This window comes from Lactuca sativa, chromosome 4, assembly GCF_002870075.4.
Source record: "Lactuca sativa cultivar Salinas chromosome 4, Lsat_Salinas_v11, whole genome shotgun sequence".
NCBI classification, from domain to species: Eukaryota; Viridiplantae; Streptophyta; class Magnoliopsida; order Asterales; family Asteraceae; genus Lactuca; species Lactuca sativa.
Window position 1 is genome coordinate 198,467,816 of NC_056626.2, and position 9,473 is coordinate 198,477,288.

Consider the following 9,473-nt stretch of genomic DNA (forward strand, 5'->3'; position numbering starts at 1 on the left):
CCGGTGCAAGTCTTCGTATTATATAAAGTATTCAAGCACAGAAGTATCTGCGTAAAGAATACCATGCATTCCTTGGTCACGTCGTCGACACGAGCCTCGAAACGAAAGAACTAAAGAACATCCCAGTAGTGAGCGACTTCCCCAACATTTTCCCGGAAGAGCTACCTGGATTACCTCCGCAACGACAGGTCGAGTTCAGAATCGACTTAGTCCTAGGAGCTACCCCAGTAGCCAAGTCGCCCTACCGCTTAGCACCAGCTGAGATGCAGGAACTCTCTGGTCAACTTAACGAACTGCTCAGCAAGGGCTTTATAAGGCCAAGTTTCTCACCTTGGGGAGCACCGGTTTTGTTCGTTAAGAAGAAAGACGGATCATTCCGTATGTGTATCGACTACAGAGAACTCAACAAAATGACGGTCAAAAATCGTTACCCTCTGCCTCGCATAGACGATCAATTTGACCAACTGCAAGGGGTGAACTATTTTTCCAAAATTGATTTGAGATCCGGATATCACCAGTTATGAGTACTAGAGGAGGATGTGCCGAAGACAGCCTTCCGAACTCGTTACGGACATTACGAGTTCGTGGTGATGCCATTCGGATTGACCAATGCGCCTGCAGTCTTCATGGATCTGATGAATAGAGTATGCCGACCTTACTTGGATCAGTTCGTCATCGTTTTCATTGACGACATCCTGATCTACTCCCGAAGTAAGGAAGAACATGGCGATCACCTGCAACAAGTTCTAGGGACATTACGAAAGGATAAACTTTATGCAAAGTTCTCGAAATGTGAATTTTGGATCCGAAGAGTCGAATTCTTAGGACACGTGGTAAGCGAAGAGGGAATCCACGTGGACCCATCCAAAATTAAAGCCATTGAGAACTGGTCAGCACCGAAGACGCCTATTGAAATTCGTCAATTTCTAGGCCTCGCTGGCTACTACCACAGATTGATACAGAACTTCTCCTGAATAGCGAAACCTCTTACAACCCTGACCTAGAAAGGCGTGGCCTTTGACTGGGAAGAGAAACAAGAGAGAGCGTTCCAAACGCTCAAGCGAGCGTTGTGCACCGCACCAATACTATCCCTTCCCGAAGGGATAGAAGACTTCGTAGTCTATTGCGATGCATCAAGTCAAGGGCTCGGGTGTGTTCTGATGCAACGAGGTAAGGTCATCGCCTACGCCTCCAGACAGTCGAAGACACACGAGGTTAACTACACGACCCATGATCTCGAACTAGGAGCAGTGGTGTTTGCTCTGAAGATCTGGAGACATTACTTGTACGGAACGAAAAACACTATTTTTACCGACCACAAGAGTTTACAACACATTTTCGATCAGAAGGAGCTCAACATGAGGCAACGACGGTGGGTCGAGCTACTCAGTGACTACGAATGCGATATTCGTTATCATCCGGGTAAAGCCAACGTAGTAGCAGACTCCCTAAGTCGGAAAAAATATTCTGGTCGCAAAGTCAAGTCATTGTCAATAACCATCCATTCACACTTGTCTAAGCAAATTCAGGCGGCCCAACTTGAAGCCATGAAACCTGAAAATGTGATGAGTGAATCCCTTAGAGGAATGGACAAGAATTTAGAAGCCAAGGGTGACGGAGCCTTATATTTCATGAACCGGATCTGGACACCGAAACGCGGTGGTTTCCGAGACTTGGTCATGACCGAGGCGCACAATACTCGGTATTCCGTCCACCCAGGTTCAGATAAGATGTATCTGGATCTTAAAAAGCTATACTGGTGGCCTAATATGAAAACAGAGATTGCTACCTTTGTAAGTAAATGCCTTACTTGCGCAAAGGTTAAGGTCGAGTACCAGAAGCCCTCTGGTTTACTGCAACAACCAGAGATTCCAAAATGGAAGTGGGAGCGGATCACTATGGATTTCATAACCAAGTTGCCCAAGACAACGGGTGGACTTGATACCATATGGGTCATCGTCAATAGATTGACCAAGTCTGCACACTTCCTGCCTATCAAAGAAACCGACAAAATGGAGAAACTTACGAGAACATACATTAAGGAAACCGTACGGCTACATGGTGTACCTATGTCCATTATCTCCGATAGAGATAGTAGGTTCACCTCAAGATTCTGGCAATCACTACAACATTCCTTAGGAACAAGGCTGGACATGAGCACAGCTTACCATCCACAGACTGATGGACAGAGTGAGAGGACCATCCAAACACTGGAAGATATGTTGCGAGCATGTGTGATTGACTTTGGGAAGGCATGGGATACTCATTTATCCCTCGTCGAGTTTTCCTATAATAACAGTTATCACACGAGCATCAAGGCTGCTCCATTTGAAGCTCTCTACGGCCGAAAGTGCAGATCTCCTTTGTGCTGGGATGAGGTGGGTGATACCCAATTAGCCAGGGGGCAAGCTTTTGACAGTACTCTCACCGGTCCGGAGATCATCCGGGAAACGACATAGAAAATCGTTCAGATCCGTGAACGATTAAAAGCCTCTAGAGACCGACAGAAGAGTTACGCTGAGAAAATCAGAAAACCTTTGGAATTTCAGGTGGGAGACCGAGTCCTTCTCAAAGTCTCACCCTGGAAAGGCTTGATACGCTTCGGCAAGCATGGGAAGCTTAATCCGAGGTACATAGGGCCTTTCGAGATTCTCGCAGGAGTCGGCCCCATAGCTTACAAACTCGACCTACCCGACGCACTTCGTAACGTACATTCTACATTCCACGTATCTAACTTGAAAAAGTGTATGTCCGACGAGACTCTTGTAATCCCACTCGACGAGATCGAGATCAACGAGAGCCTCAACTTCGTGGAAGAACCAGTAGAGATCATGGACCGTGAGGTCAAGCAGACAAAGCAAAGCCGTATCCCTATCGTGAAGGTTCGTTGGAACGCCAAGCGAGGACCGGAATTCACTTGGGAACGCGAGGATCAGATGAAACTGAAATACCCTCATCTTTTCGCTTAATTGTTTGTAACTTCTTGTCTGCTTAAATTCTAATTTCAGGACGAAATTCCTTCTAACGTGGGGATGATGTGACAACCCATTTCCATTTTGTACGAACATTATCTATTCAATAGAAGCTAGTCCAGTTTCAATGAATTTCAGACTTTTCCGAATAAGTTTGTGTACATTAGGGTTTACATTTAAGGAGATATTAGGAGAGTGGATGCTCATGGGTTTGTGAAACTTGAGCATTTCAAAACTTCATAATGTTAGAGTCCAATTCCAGAATAAAAATATTTTCTGCCAAAAATATTTCAGGACTATAAATAGATTTCTGAACTAAATTCATTCATTATTCACATTTCCAACTAGAGAAAAGTCATTTTCCCTCTCACGGATCTTCGGGTTTTCATCCCAAATCGTGAGTACACTTCTCTAGTTGTTTTATAATGCTTGTTATATGCTTAATAACATAGATTACATGTCAAATATGTGAGATCCGGGAGTTTACCGTCCAAGAACGTTCTTGGGGAGTAAACTCCAAAATGAAGCTTTAAGGCTATCTAGTCCCATTTCCTTGTTAGGTAACTAGCTTAGGATAATATGTAGGATCATTTGAGACTAGAAAACAATCAAGAACACATAGCTTTAGGAGTTTACGGCCCAAGAGTTTCTTGGACCGTAAACACCAATTTCAAGGGCTTAAATGTGCCCTAATCACCCCCAAAGGCTTTAGACTTTAACCCTCAATTACTTGTAGCTAAAATGGGGACATTAACACATCAAAATCACCCCTAAAAGGGAGTTTACGGCCAAGAAATGCTCTTGGGCCGTAAACACCAAGTAAGGGAACCAAAGTGTGCCTAGGGTCCCCTTTAGCCTAAATCAAAAGCCTAGAAATTATCCTACTTGTGCAAGAGACTTGAAAGAATTAAAACATCCACCCCATGAGAGTTTACGGCCGTAAACTCTAAGGGATATGGTCTTTTGGCCGTAAACTCCTCAAAGGAGTATAATCTATGCCCTAAACTACCCAAAGGATTAAACCACCAAGCTAGACTTATTCTAGAAATCATTTAGCACCTTCAAACACCCAAAACCAGCAAGATTGGAGTTCACGACCGTAAAATCAAGGGTTTACGACCGTAAACTCCTTGGGTGGGGTTTATTGGGTAGTAAAATCTTATACAAGGTCCTTGGAAGCTTTAAACCCCTTTATCCTTGTCCCATAACAACTTAGATGCAACCATTAGGACCTATAACACTTATACAAAGTGTTTACATGTTCCTAAGTGTCCCAACTTATTTCATTAAGTTATTATTTGGCTAATTAGTCATATATATGCTCATTATATGATAACTAGGCTCGTGCATGTGAACAAGTCTCTGTTTGCCACCTAGCACGGTATCTGACACTACAATCCAAACCACTCACCACAAGTGAGTTCATACCCATTTAATTAACCTTTGAAGTACTTTTCAATGTTTTAAATACTTTTATGGGGGGGGGGGGGATACAAGTTAAATGCTTATAGTTATTGCATCAATCACATGTGATTACATTAAATCACATGTGATTAATAACTAGAAAACCAATGATTTTATCACTGTTCAAACTGTTTATCAAACTGTTTTACTTAAAATTGTTTTACAAACTCTTTTACTTATCAAATACCTTTATTTAAACTTTGTTATACTTCTTGTAAATTGCATGCCCATATATGTATAGATATATAAGCAATGTTTAAAGGGCTTAGGAAGGCCATCCGCCCTATTTCCTTTTCGCGCTTGAGATGTGGTCTGGTTGGATTTCGGGTAGCCCTCCGAAGGTCGTTTCAATATTAATTATATATCAAATGTACATATATAGACATAAAAGTACTCCTTTATTCATACTTTTCAGTACATCATCAGTAAGTTACCATCGGGGTAACACAAGATGATACTACTACAATTTCTAGATCAATGAGTCAGTTCATTCATGAGTCAATACATTACATTACTATGAGAACATATACATTACATTACTACGAGAACATATACTACTATACTAGAAAGAGAACATATACAACTATACTAGAACAGTTCATTACATTACATATACAAGAATACGTTAACAATTGTGATCCACTGTATGGGAGCATGCCTTAATTGACATGACCCGAGTTGTAGCCAGAGTCTCTTGAAGGGAGAGCGTGAGTTTGCGTATAGATCTATACTGGATTGACTATCCAACACCTTGCTGCTAGCTACAACAGGACCGGCAGGTCTGCGGGTGCCAAACATCATACCTTATTTTTCGACTATACGTTGTCGATGTTACCAGTCTATAGTATGGTGCAATTTATCACATAATACCTTAATATAAATCCGGTTTAAGGTAGTTAGTACAGCGGTAGTTTCTATAATACAACACTACAATACTACAATAATTTACCCATTACATACATTTGGTGATTATTTCACTTAAACATAAATGTACAAACTATATTTTGTTAAATGATAGTTACATTTGGGAAATTACACACTTTTACAACAAACGAGCATACAAAACAGTTAAGCCTTGGTAGAAGGCTACTTTAATAGAAAATATAGGTTTTTCTGAGAGATTCAAACTTGTACAAACACTTACAAACATTTACTTACATTTTCAAACTTACACTTGAGACATGTTCAACCGTTTTTGGATGACAAACACCGACACTAAAATACTTATGAACTCACCAGCTTAATGCTGATAAACTCTTTCAAAATAACTTATATTCTCAGGTCATCAGTAGACAGGTACCGATGCCAGCTTTTGAGAAGATAGAGCGCATTCAAGACTCATCTTATTATTTTGATTTACATTATATTTTTGGTGTCTAAAACTGTACAGAACATGCTTGTATTAAAATTATATATTTAATGCAATGGATGATGTTGTTTGCTTATTTACATTTACTGTGTTGTGATACTATACATGACGTCCTTCGCCACAGAACGTTTCCGCCGTTCTTGGTTTTGGGGTGTGACAGATGAAGGACACGTCGCCTCTGTTGGAATAGTGTCTAAGGCTGCAACTATATTAGGCAAGTATTTGACCCGGTTGTGCATGGTCCTTTTGGGTTGCCTTCACCATAACAACTTTACAGGATGATTTATAATGAGAGAAGAAATATTATTAATATATTATGAGAATAATATAAGGAATAATAATATTATTATTTGATTAATACAAGTCATAAATTAATTAGGAATTAATTTGGTGACTTAAAGAGATTAATTAAACAGAAGGGCATAAACTGTCAATTGTATGATAGTTGTACTTTGGGCTATAATCTCTTGAGGATAAGGGTTGGACGAATTTAGGGTTTAAAAGAGCCTAGGATTCGTCCAAGGGCTTATCATAAAGGGATTGGATTGCTTAGGGCTTAAGTTATCCAATTAGGGTTTAAGGGTGAAACCCTAGGAGCCTCACTAGTATAAATAGACCCTAAGGGTTAAGGAAAATCGGCACCCTTGTCTCTAAAGAAACCCTGGCCGATTTCTTCCTCCTCTCTCCTCTCTCCATAATCATCCTCTTGCTAGTTGGTGTTTGTAAGCCATTAGAGGAGTGACACTTGTGACTCTAAAGCTCCAAGGACAAGAAGATTCAAGCAAGTGATTCAAGGTAATCATCTAAATCTGAGTTCTTATGTTATTATACTAGAATTATCATTATAAGTCTTGGATTCAATGCATGTTCAATTAGAGAAACCTAGATCCAAGCATTAGGGTTTGTATGTGCATATAGGAATGTTCATATGGCTAAAACCCATCAGCCTCGCCATTACTCCCCGCGTCCAAGATTGGTACGCCCAGCGTACCTTTGCTCCTTATCCTTTCGAGTCCGAGTGCGAGCCAGCTGTATGCGAGCTGGCACCCTTATCCGATGAACGCCCCGCGTAGAGTGAACCTACGCCCAATGTAGTGCGAAGCCTCGCACCTATAAATATGGGTGCGAGGGCAGCCGGTTTCTCACACCCAAAATCAACTCTTTCTCTCTCTAAGTTCCCAAAACCCTCCTAAACCCTAGATAAAACCTGGCCGGTTTTGTCCTCCTCTCTCATCTCTCGATAATCATCCTCTTTCTAGTTGGTGTTTGTATGCCATTAGAGGAGTGACATTTGTGACTCTAAAGCTCCAAGGACAAGAAGATTCAAGCAAGTGATTCAAGGTAATCATCTAAATCGGATTTCTTATGTTATTATACTAGAATTATCATTAGAAGTATTGGATTCAATTCATGTTCAATTAGAGAAACCTAGATCCAAGCATTAGGGTTTGTATGTGCACATAGGAATGTTCATATGGCTAAAACCCATCAGTGGTATCAGAGCCTTGATTGGTTTCTATTGAATTGATGCATTGGTTGCTTGTTTGTTGCTTGCAAAATTCGAATTTTGTCATTCTGCCTGATGAACTCAGCGAGTAGGCCCCAACTCGACGATTCCATTGTGGTACTCGGCGAGTTCGAGTGTCAGAAAGAGCTAATTTCGGGATTTCTTGCTGTTTATCTTTTGGATACTTACCTTAATCTTAATAGGTCAATATAAATCCGATTTTGAGATATATTTGAGTATATTCTTGACCTAATTGAAGATATTTATCAATTAATTGAATATTAATTTCCTTATGTGATAATTGATTAATTATTCTAATTAAATTGTTAAATTGTTTTGCAAGAAATAATTAAATAAATCAAATATGGATAATTATGTGATTAAATGTTAATTTGGATTATTTGTTATTTGATCCCCTATGTTTTGAAAAGTTTAAAACTTGCCCTCAAGTTTTGAAATTTATGTTTTGTGATTAAAAGTTTAATTTAGACAATTTAAATTTCAAACCCTAGAATTTTACAAGTTTAAAATTCAACCCTATACTAATATAATATTACAAGATTAATATGTATATATATGTATAATTAAAAATGCTAGTCTTACCGTTGGTAGGACTCATTCACGAAGCTGGTCTATATGGTGGGTATAAGGTTGCGGCCTATAAAATGGCGCTTAATTGGTGTACACTCATACCCAACGCTTGCTTGATCGGTGGAGGGTCGTTAGCCGAACGGGTAGGATAGGGCAACCTCATCTCCTCATTAAAAGTATAATATGAAATACAAAGTAACTACATGTTTTTCAAAAAATTCCCAATCCTAGTTACGTTAGGAAAAGTGAATTGATGCAATCCCATGAAATTACACTTTGCACCCTTGCCAAGAAGTTAGTGGAGCGTGTATGGTTTACTGACACACTAATTGGTTCTAAGCAAAGGTGGCAAAGGGTGATTCATTGTTTATCATAGTCAATGAAGCGTGTGTGGTTTACCTGAACATCAAATAGGTGATTGTTACAATGAAGGCATCGTGTAAGTTTGCATGGTAATGCACACCCACTTTGTGATCCTCGGTATCCCAGTCACAAACGAGAGGGGCATATCGAGATTTAAACATGCCATTGAAAAGTTCAATGAATCTCATCGAAACCTAGGAATTCTCAATACATTTAGAACTTAAAGTTATGTTTTCATGGTGGAGAATGAGTGAATCGTCATTCACTTACCTTCAAATTGTTTGCATGTTAGATTACGGCATCCCTTTTTTAATACGTAAATATTATTGTTGGATCCTAGTCCTAATTTTTCTTATTGGGTGATAATTAGGGATTCAAATTCTAATCTATGTTTGTCCTTTCTATTTGTAGATGTCGAACGCGAACAACGCTGCTGCTAGCTCGTTCACATTGATGAGCCTTTGCCAAAAGGTGACTTTCGATGGGACGAACTTTAGCGAATGGATAAGATACATTCGCACGATTGCTCGCTATGAGGACAAGGAGTATGTACTCAATGAGAAGCTCGAGAAGATCAACCCAGAAAACGCTACTGCGGCTGAAATGACTGCTTTTGAGAGTCATGAACGTGATGCGACGAATGTTCATTGCATCATTATAGCCACAATGAACGCTGAATTCCAAAAGTCCTACGAGGACATGTATCCGTACGAAATGCACCAAGACTTGTTGGAGAGATACCATCAAAACGCGAGGCAGGAACGTTACGAGATCTTCACTAACATGATCTCCGCTAAAATGGGACATGGAGAATCTCTAACCGTGCACCTGCAAAAGATGCAAAGGTATGTCGATCATCTTCGCAAGTTGAATGTTGACTTTGGGGAAGACTTTGTTGGATTAATGTCTAAGTCTATAACTATAATTGGTAAGACTTGACCCGACCCGACATGGTCCATTTGGGTTGCATGTCATCATGCACTTGGATAGACTAAAATGAGAGAAATAACACTTAAGGTTTATTAATATATTATAAGTTCTAATATATTAATAAGATTATTTAATTAGTATCGATCAATAACTAATTTAGAATTAATTATTATCAAAAGAAGACTAATTAAATATATGGGTTGATTGTGTAAATCATCCATACATTGTGTAAATCATCCATACTTATATAGTGTGCTAATGCTCCATGGATTATCAA